The sequence below is a fragment of the Apteryx rowi genome, unplaced genomic scaffold (assembly GCF_003343035.1).
Source record: "Apteryx rowi isolate R43461 unplaced genomic scaffold, aptRow1 scaffold_167, whole genome shotgun sequence".
In the NCBI taxonomy this organism is placed as follows: Eukaryota; Metazoa; Chordata; class Aves; order Apterygiformes; family Apterygidae; genus Apteryx; species Apteryx rowi.
Window position 1 is genome coordinate 903,353 of NW_020447941.1, and position 14,926 is coordinate 918,278.

Consider the following 14,926-nt stretch of genomic DNA (forward strand, 5'->3'; position numbering starts at 1 on the left):
GTCCAAGTACTTCCTTTTGTTTCAAGCCCTTAGAGCCTGGAGCACTTGTTGAACCTGATGACAAGTGCATCAAAGCGGCTGACAATTACCAAATAAACAAATTTCATTGGAGGCGTTTTTGAGCAGGATCCAGTAATACGTAGATTAGCTTCTTGATGTCGTTATCATATTGGATATTATTCATGCTTCTGATATTTCGGCTGTGCAATAGCATTCCGCGCTCGGTAAACATCATATTATCTCACGAAGCAAAAGGCTTCATTAATCACAACAGACAATAGGGCCAGACGTTCTTTCTTGGCGTCTCGGGTTTTGGATCTTGGAGTCTTTTTACCTTGTCTGAATGCCTTGTCCTTGTCAACACAGAAAGCGACTCTCCCTAACAGACTGCTATAAAATGTTGTGCTAAAAGGAGAACATTATCTAATTCTGTTAAAGAATTTCTCTTCTAATTTTTCCTGTAATTTTTCGTGACTTGTGGAGTAAAACTTTTCCAGTGTTTCATTCAGTATATTAGGTTAATGCACTCACGAGTTAAAATTCTAATGAAAATATATCTTTGTCCTTTACAACGGTAACAGCAACAAGTGTTAAGATCAAGAAACATGGACTTGACCGGCCAAACTGCGGTTGAGCTGTGTTGGAGAAGACGATGGAGAAAGGAAGGTGGATGGGGAGCTGGGGAATAACATGGTCACGAAGCTATTGCTTTCCAGAAACAGTACCCTTGCGAAAACGTCACACAACACCGACCTGGCACAAAGGGCCACGCTTTGAAGGCTGCTTTCACGAGTACAAAAATTTTCATGTGCAAAATCTCCACCCCTCTCTCTCCAGGTCCCCTTCAATGTCACAAATATATATCTGTGTGCTTCAGTCTCAAGTGAGACTTGAGCCTTTGGATGGTCTGCTCTGAGTGGTCTAGCTCAAACTCAACTTCTTGTCTTGCACCTCAGAAAACCAAAATTTCGGTTCACATTTCTCAAAGGATGGGGAAGCTCAACACCATCAATCTGCTCTTTCCTCTTCAGATAACAACAGACACTAGAGACTGCAAGTTGCTGGTTAATTCCTGGGTCTACATCTTGGAAACAGGGGTGGCTTTGAATTATTGGGCAAGTGTAGAGACACAACCAACCTCTCCAGGTTCTTGGCTTTAGAAAAGCCAGAGAAAAATCAGGTCATACCTGATCCCCTTCAGTTTTAGTCTCAGGTGCTGCGTAGGAGACTTGGAAAAGCCCTTAGAAACCGACTGAGAGGAAGCTTACCCAGCAAGCTGCATCTAAACTGGTCTGCTTTCTGTGCCAAGGCATTTCCAACTGGACAGGATTTATCTCCTTAACAACACGGATGCGTAAACTATGGCATGTGCTTGTATTTCTGTTCTGCAGGATTAATTCAAAATTCATTGAGAATGACATTACTAGAGGCTTTTCAATGTTTTCAGTAGACTTGGATAAGGCCCTTATATTCTTAATAAACATTATATAGTTTTAAATGCTCCGGTCTTGTCTTAAGTTTTTAATGCAATCAGCAATTATCTCTGGCTTCTATGTTAACAAGTTCTTGCTGGAAGAACTCATTTTACCTGTCCTGTAGAAAGCAAGAACTGTGTTTTTCAGTAAGACAATGTATTTTCTATTTATGCATCAGACACAAGTAATAATAGGTTTCAAGGAACTGTAACGTTTAATAAAAGCATTTTATTACATTTAAATTTATTGAAATTTAAACATTAAATTCAACATGTTAATTACTATTTCCATGCATTGACACTGACAGTAGGAAATGGATCCACACAACTGCTCTGCAGAGATATGTTCACTGGTGTTATTTGCTCTTTGATTACTAATGTATTATTAGTGCTCTTCATTTGGGACTTGATTCATTAACAAAAAGACTTATATGGGCATTATGTAAATTTTTTGTATGTCTTTTACATAGCTACCAGGGCATGTATTATGAATCTAATTGAAAAAAAATTGAAAATGTATTCAGTTATGTCTTGACTTGTGGGCAAGCTTTAGCTAAATGCAGAGAAAATCAAATCAGAGCAGAGAAAACCCCTCTTTTCGCTACATCACAGGCTGAGTTTCTGCTAATCCTTTTCCAGTCAAGTCATGCAAAAACTCAACAGTGCTGTATTTTAACAGAAATAGCAAAATGGTGGCAACTAACTGAGCTGAAATTTTCAGTCTGTCGCTTATATATATACCATGACGCTCTGCGCGCTGTACATCAGTGTGTGTAGCTAATCGTCCCTTTCATTTTTAACCAATCCTTTCTCTCTACTGTTTTTGAAGTTGTGATTTGGTCTATCCTAATCTAGTCTTTGTCAAGCAATATTTGTGTTCCTCACACTAAGTGAAACTCAGCTAATGTCGCGTAGGGCCCTTAATTTGTAAAATATCATCATTATTATTATTATAACAGTTACACCAAGAGCAGGCAGGTTTATTCGAGGCAAGTGGTGTTAGGCATTGTCCCAACACGCAGTATGAGATGATACCAACAATTTATGGTTTAAACTAACGGGTTCCCATCTTTCCCGGACCGAGTGTCATCCCCTCCGTTTTCCAGCTTTAGCTAGAGGCTGTGGTAGAAAATCTGTGGCAGGTTTATATTGTGTACAGTGCTATTGCCCAGAAGAAAACTGCATAAACCCATGACAGTGACCTCTAATAAATGTAGCCAAGGACCACTAACAGGTGAGAGGTGCGAGCAGAGAGGCCAAGTAAGAGACAGAAAGATAAACTGTAGCACCTGGGGGGAAAATGTACGGAGCAGACAAGGGATAAGTGGGCCAGAAAAAATTAGGGCTGAAATCTTTGGGAAGATGCAAATACTAGAAAAGGAAGAAATATCTGATTCCCCCCCCTCCAAGTTTTTCAAGGTGCCACAGTCCCTGCAAGTCCTGACGTTTCTCTCTTGCCACCGGCCACCCTCCTAATGTGTGACTCAAGTCTACTGAAGACTTTGGGTCTGTCCATCGATTTAACTTCAGGGTGGATTATCCCCTTACGGAGCACTGCTGGCGGCAGCACAGAATTAATCAGGCTTGTACAATAAGCAAGGTGCCCTGTAAACCGCAGAGAAATGCGTCTGGGTACAGCTAGATGGTGCCCTTAAGTGTCGGGACACAGAAGGAAACTTCAGGCCACTGAGCCTTGCGCTGGAAAAGAGCAACACAGGATGTCCCGGCAGGCATATACTTATCAGTCCCTCTCCATTTTTTTCTCTCCAAAGATAGCTTCCTTTTAAATTTCTTTTTCTTCTCCTTTTCTCATTCATTTTTTCTCCTCCAAGTGGGCCTTCCTGGGGTCAGATGCTCATCGCAATGAGACAAATTCTGCACTTGGCAGAATACTGTTAAATCTCCAGAGGAAAGCAGGTTACTAAAAACACATGCTTTCCTCCCTAAATTAAAAAGGCTGTGTAAAACTGTAAGATTAGTGCACATCAATCCCTTCATTTGAATCAAGCGACACCTTCGTTTGGCAGCTATTGGGAAAAAAAACCTTAATTTTATTCAAAGTGCATTTAATAAGACAGCACGAGACAGATTTCTTTGACGGTTTTACAGCTCTTATCAGATTATATTCAAATTAAATTAAAACAATCTAAACGAAGTGTTAAGCACTAAAGGGAGAACACAAACAAAACACTCCTCTTTGCAGGCTTTCAGGGACGGGGTGCTGATGTTAGTTATCAGGGACGCGAGTAATAAGATTATTCTTCAGTCAATCACGAGCCCATCAGTGTCAGCGCAGAGGATCACATCGCAGCCGCGGGTTTGCGATGATACCTCGGACTGTGTGAGCACGCACCGGCCTGAGAGAAGGAATAAAAGGGCGAGAGGGAACAAAAGTGAAAAATACAGCGCAGGGGCCAGACTAAGGCTCCTTTTTCCCACAGCTGGTCCGAACCCTGCGCGCTCCTGGGAACTGCTGTCTGATGGAGCCGATTTGTTGCCGCTGCAAGGAAGAGAGCTGCGTGGTAACAACACCCTCCCCTAGTCAGGGACCTTCCAGTGTCCCTTCTTCATTTGACTGGGTAAGAAGATAGGAGCAAGAGAAGTTGTGCCGGCTGGGCAGCCTCTCCAAACACGCAATATTCAACTGGTCGACTGCGGACGGATTAGGAGCCGACCTTTTCCTAAGGAGCAGCACTGGTTGAACCCTCGTTTACGCAGCCTTGTATTTACAGGTGGAACCGAGCATCCTTGAGACGTCTGCCCTTCAAATTTCCTTGACAGTAGTTCACAATTAAAAAAATAAAATTACTGGGTTTGGTATGGTCAATGAGACAAAGAAACGGTGCAATCATGAGAATCTTGTTTCCTAAGAAAAACAGGCTAAAAGTGTCACATTGAGCTGAGCCAGAGCCAGAGCCAGGAGGTTAGCTGGAGAGTAGGTCTAAAGTCTTTCAAAAGGATGTAGAGGGTAAATATGGGATTAATTTAGTATTAAAATACCGAGAGCTAAATTGTATCCCATCTCCATCAGTGCAGCTGGACCACTTGTTCACTTGCGGACAGTCTGGTTCTGTTCAAAGCACTTCAGCTGATCCCGAGGTAGCATTTATCACTACCACGAAACTTTATTTGCTGTCCGTTGGAGATCAGTTCAATTCAACTGAAACTTGGAAACCTTACTTTGGGAATAAAGTTTCCCAGTATGTAAATATAATATATGTTTGTAATTTTCGATAGTCATAGAAATATTTGAATGTTTTGATATTATTTTAGCAAGTACAAATATTTTCAAAAGCGGTTTAGTTTTCCAGAACCAAAACCTGTATGTCACTGGTACAGGCTTAGGAATGCCAAATTCTTTGCCTGTTTCGAAGAATAACAAAACTGTAGTGTATATGAAAGTGTCGTTTTGTTCAAATGCCGTATAGCCCATGACAGTTTTCTGCGCTGACCGTCACTGAGGCATTCAAAATATGTGTCAGATCTACAGAGTGTTTCATGGCTGAGATTTTGAAATAACAAGTTTTTAGTGTTTTACCTCAGAGTCAAAGGGGAGACTATATATTTTGATGTAAATATTTGCAATGAGAGCTGTAATGAGGGACTTTCTGAAAAAAAAAAATACTAACGCAATTCAACTATGAAGCACCCATGAAAAGCTTTTTATTTCCATTTCGCCTGATCCCGTGACTGAAAGGGAACATCATGCTGATACAAAGGTTACGGGGAAATCTTAGTGCTACAAGTAACCGTGCTAGTTGAGGACAATATCCTTCAGCTGTCCTTGCACCTTTGCCCGGTGCATTTTGCGGAGTCATTCGTGCGACTGCTCCCTGCTCAACATCAGAAGAAATCACCAAAGTTAGGTTAAACAGGTGAAGTGTTTGGGCTGAACTTATCTAGCTGGTCTGGACTGAAGCAATTCAGGAGACTTGCTATCCAAACTGTTCTGCTGGCAGACTGGGGTTGGGGGTGGAAAGATCCTCCAGCAGAGGAGCGGTGGCGAGGGGAAGGATATTTTCGGCTGGCACAGCCAGCTCTTGGCTAGCACATCTGTTGACAGGCTGAAGGCGTGCTCACACAAGCTCTTGCAGAGCGAGTGCCTCACCTGCTTGTTACTCTCGCTCAAGCAGAGGCTGTCATGTCCACAGCTGAGGTGCCAAAAGAGATCACGGGGCGTCTAATCCATTTCAACGCAAAGAAAGATGCCTTAGGCTGAACCACTCTGGATTCACTTTGCAAGAGAGCTATTGTGAAAGCGCCTGTGATCATGTAGTCTCTAGGCTGTAGTGCCTGGAGGTTTTTGAAAGACACGACATACGGAAGACCTTGCAGAAGAATATGGACTGACTATAGGCGTCTCTGATGTTGGCCCACGATACAGGAAGCACTGAAATGAGTCATGAAGTCCCTGTGACTTCAACCTGCTGGGCACGGCTCTGTAAAATCCGAAGGCTTCTTCCACTATTTCAGCTTGATGTTTTCATTGAGAGAAGCTCCATTTTTTTCCATGCATTTTTAAAAGTAATACCAATCTCTGGTGGACCTGTGTTGTTAAGTCAGGATCCATCCAGGTAAAAATATCCAACCTTTGAAATTTTAGGCAAGTTCAGATGTGGATTTGATCTGTCAGTTTTTTGGAGGTGTGAAATCATGCTGTGATAGAGGTCTAAATAATGTGTATTTGCTTTCAATAAATAGAAGAGCAGGAAAAAAAACAGTACATCTTTTATTATAAATGCATTTTATGAGAATTCAATAATAAAAGGCTCCCGAATCTGCAAATCCTTTGCATATGTATTTTCTTGAGTATATAAGCTTTTACATGAGTCTTCCATAGCTTATTGAGCTGTTTATTTATAGTGGATATATAAAGGCCAAGCCAGAGGGCAGCTGTAGTTATGCAAGTGATGGAAGCTAATTTGGGGACTGTTAAGTACTGCTACATCAGTTCAGGAAAGGTTTCTAGTTTAGCTTTAAATTTGTTTATCTGAGCCCGCGACCGAAGGTGTTGAAAACCGCTAGGGCCATCGCCACAGAACATTAAAACTTGACAGAAGAGCCCTGATCTGCAGGCAGGGGCCATTACCGCCGGCGCTGGAAACCTCACGCCGACGCTCTCGAGTCTCGTGAAGCCGCGCGGCTGAAACGCGGCTCCCTTCCAGGGCTGGAGGGACGCCCTCAGCCAGACCGCTAGCACCGTGCCAGGAAAACCGGCGCTTTCCTCTTGTAGCTGTTGGGCAGAACTTCCAAGGCGGGGTAATTACAGCGATGAGCTTACAATAATTGTATACCGATTACTAATTGCGCTTGAACGTTCTGCAGCTTCCTGCAGTTTCGTTTGTTGACACAGCACTTCTTTTGCTCAAATTTGAATTTGAGCACCTCGCAGTAGGTGATATATATATATATTTTTTTTTTTTTGTGGTATAGGAATATAAGCACTAATCTGGCAACTTAGTTGGAAAGGGATCTAGGTTTTCATCAGAAAATGAAAAACTGTGTTTTTATTTGTTGCTTCTTTTGCCAGCTGCAGATTTAAACGGGGGATCTACAAGGGCTGATCCAGCGCTCGCTGGAGGTGGTGTGGCTTTTTCTGCTGACCGGCGGATCTTGGGCAAGGACATTAACGAGCTTTGCCAACTAGACAAACTGGCAATCGAGAGAACGAAGAATTGAGATTTTTTTTCTTGGAGATGTTTGATTTCTATACAAATGAGGAAAAAAATTTTGTTTTTTCTGCTTTTTTTCCCCCCTGAAAAGCGCAGTGCACAGCAAACACCTGTAAAACCCATCGTTAAAGGGTGTACAAACAAGGTTGCTATACTGTCCCCTACATATGAGGATTTTTTTAGATTCATTTATGTTTACTGTCCCCCCTTTTCCTGAGGGGCGACGTGGATTACCGCCCCGTGGCGGAAAAGCCTGCAGCGGGGCCCAGCTTTCGCGAAGGGAGGCCGCACTGCAAACGACGGCCACTTTAAAACAGCTGCAGTAATAACGGAGTGAAGATATTCGATGAAATTGTATTAAATTGACGGATTAGGGCGTCCGTTAGGGATAAGCGGTTCAAACTCCCGCGGCCGCCTCGCCCTCCCCACACGCGCCCGCCCCGCCCTCCCGCGTCTCCATGGCAACGCGCGCGCGGGCGGCGGGAAGCGGGAGGCGGGAGGCGCGCGGCGGCGGCTTCCGGGGCGGGCGCGGGCGCGGGGCATGCCGGGAGCCGTCGCTTAGGCCACCGGGGTAAACAGGGCGGCATGAGCGGGGCCCGCGGGCCGCGGCCGCCGGGGGAGGTGACGGGGGGCCCCGGCCCCGGCCCCGGCCCCGGCCCCGGCCCCGGCGCCGCGCCGGACAGGCTCCTGCGGCGCCTCCGCGACAGGTGAGGAGACCGCGGGCCGCCGCCGCCTCGCTGCCCGGCCCGGCCCGGCCCGGCCCGGCCCGTGGCAGCGCTGCCGCCCTCCCGAGCCCGCGGGTCGCCGCTCGGAGCGTGAAATTTAGGGGGGTTTCGGCCCCCCCAGGGGGGCTGCGGCGCTGGGAAGCGCCAAAGGGGCGGCGGGTTGCTGCCGGCGTGCGCCAGGCGGGCGGAAACCTGAAGTTTCCCCGTCAGGGGGTCGGTAAATTATATATATGAGCTACTTACAGCATATTACAGTCTGAGTTTGGGGTTTTTGTTGGGTTTTTTGTTTTTTTTTTTTAAAGAAAACAGTCTTGTCAAGCTCCCGCACAGTGTCTCAAGCAGTGCACTTCTGCTTCATTCTGCCTTGTGATATTCTTTAAAAATATATATTTATCTGATATATGTATATATATATTCTCACCTCATATATATATATATATATATATATATATCTCAGATAATCAGTGATTGTTCTGTAACTTTCAGGATTTACACAACATGCTAATAGAGGAGCCGTGAGACCGAAACAGTGAAAACCTGGGAGTGTAGTGCTACTGATAAGCTGGGTATGAGCATCTCCTCATCCCCCTCCCAAAATGTGCAATTGGCTGAAAGAATATCATATCTGAGATGTTGTCTGGAAGCAGTTTTGGTACCGCTTACAAAAGTTATTTGCTCTTTTAAACAGGCAAATAGCGGAGCCGCTGTTGTTCTGGAGGTGGCTGTATGATAAATGCACGTGTGCAGATGGTTTCTCCTACAGATGTAAAAAAAAGATATATATTAATAAAGAAAAGTGATTTTTAGGTGTTTCAGTTTGTGGATGCTTCAGTGGGATCTGATTTTCAGGAAGGAAGCAAGTATCACCAAGTGGTGATGCCAGGTTTCCTAAGCTGCTTTGGACTGAGGTGTTTCACAGAATTGGTCACTTTTTTTGAAGCTGTGTACAATTACTGATGATCTCAGTTTGTTACGTGCTGGAATCACCATAGTGTACAATTACTGATGATCTCAGTTTGTTACGTGCTGGAATCACCATAGCAGTTGGTGCCAATTAGCACTTTTTTCCTGCCCAGAGGAAGTCTCTTGAGATCGTTCATGATATACTGTTATGAGGTTGCTTTTTAAGCTGTACCTGTTTTCTGGCTAATACAGTAGCACTTTTTTCTTTTTTTAAGCATATTGAATACACAGAATTACTACTTGATAATGCCATGCCTCTCAGAATCTAAATCTTATCTCTAGATAGTGTTTTCGCCAAAGTGCTGTGTATATCCTAAGTCCTAGATAGGAAAGGCACTTTATCTAAACTGTGGTGTCAGGAAATTAAGGAGGAGGGCAGATAGAAGTCTTGAAGTGATCCAGACTGCATGTTGCTTTGAACTATTTGTGTGCAGGTATTGCTCCTGTTAGGAGTGGAAATGCACGCTTTTATGTAAAGGAAAGGGTTTATGTGTTTTAGCCCAGGCTTCATCCATAACATTGTAATGGAACAGTGTGTCCTAAATTTTAAATGATTTATTAGATTAAACACTTTGACTTACTTTGCTGAGTAATCTTATTAAAGTCAGTGGGTCTTCTTGCAGGAGTAAAACCTAAGGATAGATTCACAGACTCTACACAGTTCTAGTAGAGCTGTAGGTGTACAAGCTCATGTGCAAAACAAACGCCTGACTCCTGTGAGAAGCGTCTCTGAGAGTGGGGTTTCACCCTATATTATGAAATCTCTGGAAAAAGAGCAACAGAAGGCAAGTTTTGTTTTTTCACCATTTCTTTTTCAGTCATTTGATGATTGAAAATCTAACGTAATTTCATCTCTTCTTTTTGCCCTGAACAGTAAAAAAGCTACTACTTCAAATATAAATGTAAAAAGTTCTAATATAGACTGGCAGAAACACTTCAGTGCTTAAAAAAAAAAAAAAAAAGCTTTGTGTATTAGAAAGTTGCTTGTAATGCCTGTATTTGTTTCCTGTGGAATAACCTACTTACCTATTTTCTCTCCCATATGTCATTCTTGATTGATTGCTGTTATCTAACGAGTAGCTACAATGCAAAATTTTCGGAAGAGCCAGAGTAAGTTAGGCTCCTAAATCCCATTTTCAGAAATCACATGTGTTTAGATGCCATTTTTGTTTATTTTTAAGTAGAATGTAGTTTACTTAGTGTTTGGCTAGTTCCCGCTTACAGGTGACTGTAGATAGCATTTTTTCAGCGAGTTACCTCACCCTTGGCTGCCCGGGGTAGCTGACATGTGCTCTTAGTCTCGTCATGTAACATTGGTCCCAGCTGTGGAATAAGCCGTTGTATTTCCCACTGCGCTGCTGTAGGGATTTGCATGTGCGTAGCTCCTGTGATTCAGTGGATGACGTTTTATTTATAAAAATACTGGACTGACCATGTTCTGAGCTCTAGGTCTAAAGTGATCTAGAAAATGGGACTTTGGCACGTAAAGGCTGTTTAAAAACAAAAAAAAATCTATGTTGACTCTTGTTAGTTGAAGTATACGGTCATTTGTAAACAGGGTGTTAATGTTAACAACTTCATTCTGGCTAAGAAAAACAAATAGCATAACATTTATTATAGCCTTTCACCTATGGCAATTAGAGGAGGTTTTTGAGTATTTCAAGATGCAAATGTGCATTCTAGAGGTTGTTTTGAAATCTAGCCTAAAATCCCCAGGGGCTTAAATGCTTCACTGCATTGCAAACATCTCCCTGGATTGTGCAGTACATACGTCAATGCCAAAATGCTTTTGAAGGACTCGCTGCTGGTGTAGGACTTAAGGATAATGCTTTGAAAGAGTCTTAGGTTTTCAGGCTTACTTTCTGATTTCATGAATACAGTGTTTTGTTTCGATTAGCAAATATTTATGCCTGAAATCTTTAGCGGCAACCAATAACTTGTGATATTTACTCTTTACTAGTAAATAATGATCTTCCAAGATAAAGAATGTTTGGGGGATTTTATGCACTCATTGTCCCAGAATTTTGATGTAAAGATTTGGGGGGGGGGGGGAACAGCCATGAACCAGCTATTTAGTCTGTTTTCTTGGCACTGCTCTGGAAGGGAAAAGCGGGAAGGGTGATTCCTTTCGCATAACGACATACCCTGGTGGTAGTGTTGGCTCCGTGCCACCTCCTCCGGATATTTCTCCACTCCCTGCTATCCAGGCAGTGGTTGGATCATTTTTGGCTTGATGATCATGTGTCCTCAAAAATATCTACTTTTAGAGGATTGTCACCAGATGGTGCAACTTAGATCAGCTTTTAGAGATTGCTTGAGGACAGAGGGTATAGAGTAGAAGGGTGTTGGGTCACTTTTGCTTCCTCTGCTGCTTGTACCTGCGCTTGTTTTTCATTTGGCCCGAGAACACGTGCAAGTGCCTTTTAAAGCTGTGATAATAAATAGAATTTCTCTACCTGGCGCACTTCTGCTGTCTGTGCTTTAAAAAATGAAGGAAAACATGTATTGGTACTTGATGGTGTTGACAAAGAGCAATACTTGCGCCAGACTGGAAGTGCGTACTGCTATCGCAAGAGCGTGAAAGGTTGCCTTTGGGAATGGTGCTGCAGAGGCAGCTGCCTCTTCACAGCTTCTCAGATAAAGCGATACCTTCTATCTAAACAATCTTTATGTAAAATATAAAACCTTTTGTTAAATCGCTGGAGTATTTCGGTTTTCCCAAGTCCCACTTTAGAAATTCTACACTGATCTGATTTCACGTCGCCTGTTTTAAGACCTGAAGTCCCCAACAGCCGTTTCATTCCTGATTGCGGTCCTGCTCTCGGTTCTCAATTTTGCCTGAGCAAACAACGAGGCACCACTACAGAAGCCGTCTAGGCAAGAGCTCAGATGTGACGGGGGAAGCTGCTGCTCAGTTTTGTCCCCCGCCCGCCTCTTGGTGAGCTAGAAGAGAGCTCTCGTGAATTCTTCTTTTGCACTTATTCTCATAAATCTTTTATTTAAATACATAGATTCTGAAGCGCGTAAGGAATTAGCCCCCAGATACTAAGCTTATGATAAACAAACAACATGGAGCACCTTAAGACTTGTGCAAAAACATAAAGGTATCTTCAATGCAGCAGATTACGTTAGACTTCGTTGACTGTATTTTATCTCTTAATTCTTGTAGTTTGTCTAGTCCAGATCTCTGTACACAGGTCAGTGGTATCTGTGTTGTGTGCAAAATTATGGAGAATAAGGTTTTGGGCGCCTACTAAGTTAAATGGGGCGGAGAGGTTACCATCTGTGTTTTGTACAGAACTGGCTGTGTTGTGATTACTCAGCACTTAATCTTCGATGACTGCTGGTGGGGACAGCAATGTTTTTGAGAGGTGTGGGTGGTAAAGTCAATAATTTATATGGCTAAGTGCTGTACTTAACATTGTGACTAACTTCGCAATTAGCTTTGCTTTTCAAACGGCGAGGCCAGATGCTTCACGCTAAGGGTGATTTGCAGTAAACACGTAAGACTACTGAGAAGTCCTGAATAGAGAACGTAAAACACATGGGTTTATCATTTTCAGAAATCTTTGCTGGTATCGGTCATCTGTGTTCCCAGAAGACAGTCGTGAACAGGCCCGTTCTCGTTCTTCGGGGGGAGCAGGGCAGCTGGCCGAGGGGCTTTGAGAGCAGCGCTTCGTTAGGAGCGGAGCGGTGAGGCGTTGGGCGGCCTCGTTGCTTTTCTGAGCCTGTTCTGCCTCTTCTCCTCTCCGAGAAAGCTACTGCCCGTTGTTCCGAGGAAAACTTCCTGCTTACCTGGCTGGGAAACCAGCTGTTAGTTTTACTTTTGCGCGTCTGCGTGTGCTTTTGTGCTGTGTCCGCTCATGTAAGTGCACTCGCTGCTGTGAGTGGTTAATCGAGTAATTCCGGCTTTTCAGCCAAACTCTTATATACTGCATACGAGCCTGCTCTGAGCAGGCTCTGTCCAAGTTCCAGACTAGTAACTTAGACACGGCTTAGCGTTCAACGGTTGATTTAATAGTTAGCGTAGGAAAGCAACCATAAAAATAACATTTCTTGCCATTATGGAAAAATTGCTTTCATCCAAGTGTTTCGCTATTTTATCCGCTCACAGGATAGCATGACAGTAGCGCCGTTGTTCTTGCGTTACGGGCGGGGAACCGAAGCACAAAGGAACGAAGGTTTGGTATCTCGGAAATACTCAAGCATCTTAGTCCTGCTGGTTTAAATGGGAGGCGAGGGATCAAAATATCGCTACCGATTACTGCAGCAAGCTGAGCTTCCGGCACTCGTCCTAAGAAACTGCGCTGGAAGTTTGCCAGTATTTAGGCAGGTAAACAAAGCAGTGTCTTGCTTGCCTCCAAGTCATTCCTTGGACAGACCTCCTCTGCAAAATACCATAGGCTTTGCCTTAGCTGTTTTGGGTGTCCGTAGTGAGGGCACCCAAACGTTGAGTGGCCCTTATCTGATGGGTTTTGTGCTACTTGGTTTTCAACCGCAAGAAGACTTACTTACGTATTCAGGTACTATCTGTCTGCCAGAACTCACTAATATATACACCTCTAGGTGTATTTAAGTTTAAAGCATGAGAATGAGATATGTATTCCGTTAACATCAAGTTATTAAATAAATGACTTGTTTAAAAAATTTTTTTTTTTCCTGGATTGCAAGCGGTCTGGTCTGTGACTTGGGGGTGGGGGGAGCAAACTCGTGAGCCACCAGCGTCTCAGTGTTTAGGGAGCTTCCTGGGGCTGCTGGAGAAGGGGCCTGAAACAGGAACTTAAAAGTGGGCGGAAATACAGGCTTCTTGGCTATGCTGGCGAGCCTTTGTGGGGGTTTATACGTGTTTAGGTATCTCTTCCTGTGTTCCTTTTCGTTTAGAGCAGCCTAGCTCTTGTTCCCATGAGGAACAGAACAAGATGTAAAAACCTAGAGGGTTTTTTTTTTGTGAAACTGTTTTTCTGATAAACTGATCCATCAGCTGAGCTTATAAGACTACCAGTGTGTAGCAAAAATGTGCTCTAAAAATTTTTTTGCTTGTGAAATGCTGTGTTTCTTGCACTTTGATAAAATAAATTGTGGAATAATTTTATCTTACTGTATGTTATTTGTTTTCCTCCAGTGAAACCAAAAGACTGGAATTAGAAAGAGAACTGATTGACTACAGAAAATCTGATGCATACGCGTAAGACTACTTGAAAACTTCGTATGGATTATTTTATTTTAGTTGCAAAGATTTAGGTATAATGTGATGCTTTTAGAATGGTATCTTGACAATTTTTATAACAGCAATTTAACATGCACATCCTAAGTATAATGTAAGGTTCTTGTCTCTAAGTTATTGAAGAAGTAACTTCAGTAATAGTGTAACTACCTTACTCTGTATTAATACTGAAATGTTGCCTTAGTAACGACTAATATGTTGTTTGGTTTTGTGCAACTTTTACAAAATCACTGTAGCATAGTTCGTGCTAGAAAGTCCTAAAGTCTTGGGATATTAAGACTTTTAGACTTCATAGAGGATGTTCTAGGTTCTGGTCCTGCTCCCTGGGTTGTTTCTGCATTATCTGTTTAACGTAAACCGCAAATACAGTCTGGCCTCAAATAGAGGGCTGAAATCAAGACTCCCATCCTGGCTGCGTATTTTAGCTAGTTGTTCAGAGAGGTTCCTGTGTTTGCTTTCTTGGGTCCTCTGGGTACTGTCGTGTATAACATGCACCAGGTTATAAGAACTGCTGCTGTTAGCTTTGTTGAGATAGACCAAACCAGTTGAAATCGCAGCCAGTTCCCAAATTACGTATTAAATGTAGCACAGTATGGCTGCCTCTCTTCTCGTGAGCTGCTCTTGTGCTTGTCTCAAAGTTTTCCCCTTTCTTCCTCCTTTTTGTACTTGAACCCTGAAATTTGAACCCCCCAATGATAAAGGAAGGAGAGGAGCAGATTCCAGAACTAATGTTTTTCCAGCAGCCATCCCAGCATCAAAAAACCCTAGCCTTCCTACATCCTGTGGTAGATCTGAGCTTCTTCAGGCTGTAGAAGACCTGAACCATAAAGCTGTAGTTTTTAAAAGAAAATGATAACAACGTGAGCCT

The 14,926-nt window shown here is 43.2% G+C and overlaps 1 protein-coding gene across 6 annotated transcripts in view; it reads left to right on the forward strand.

Annotated features, from left to right (window-relative positions):
* Positions 1–9,602: 9,602 nt before the first annotated feature.
* KIZ (kizuna centrosomal protein) overlaps positions 9,603–14,926 on the forward strand; it is a 67,224-nt gene continuing 61,900 nt past the window's right edge. For 2 of the 6 annotated variants that reach the window (XM_026060216.1, XM_026060218.1), the window contains exons 1-2: positions 12,992–13,167; positions 13,957–14,019. The gene's annotated coding sequence lies outside the window, so the exon portion shown is untranslated. Of the gene's footprint in view, positions 9,620–12,985; positions 13,168–13,956; positions 14,076–14,926 lie in introns of those variants that run through there. The other 4 variants (XM_026060221.1, XM_026060219.1, XM_026060220.1 and 1 more) reach the window with 4 other exon arrangements.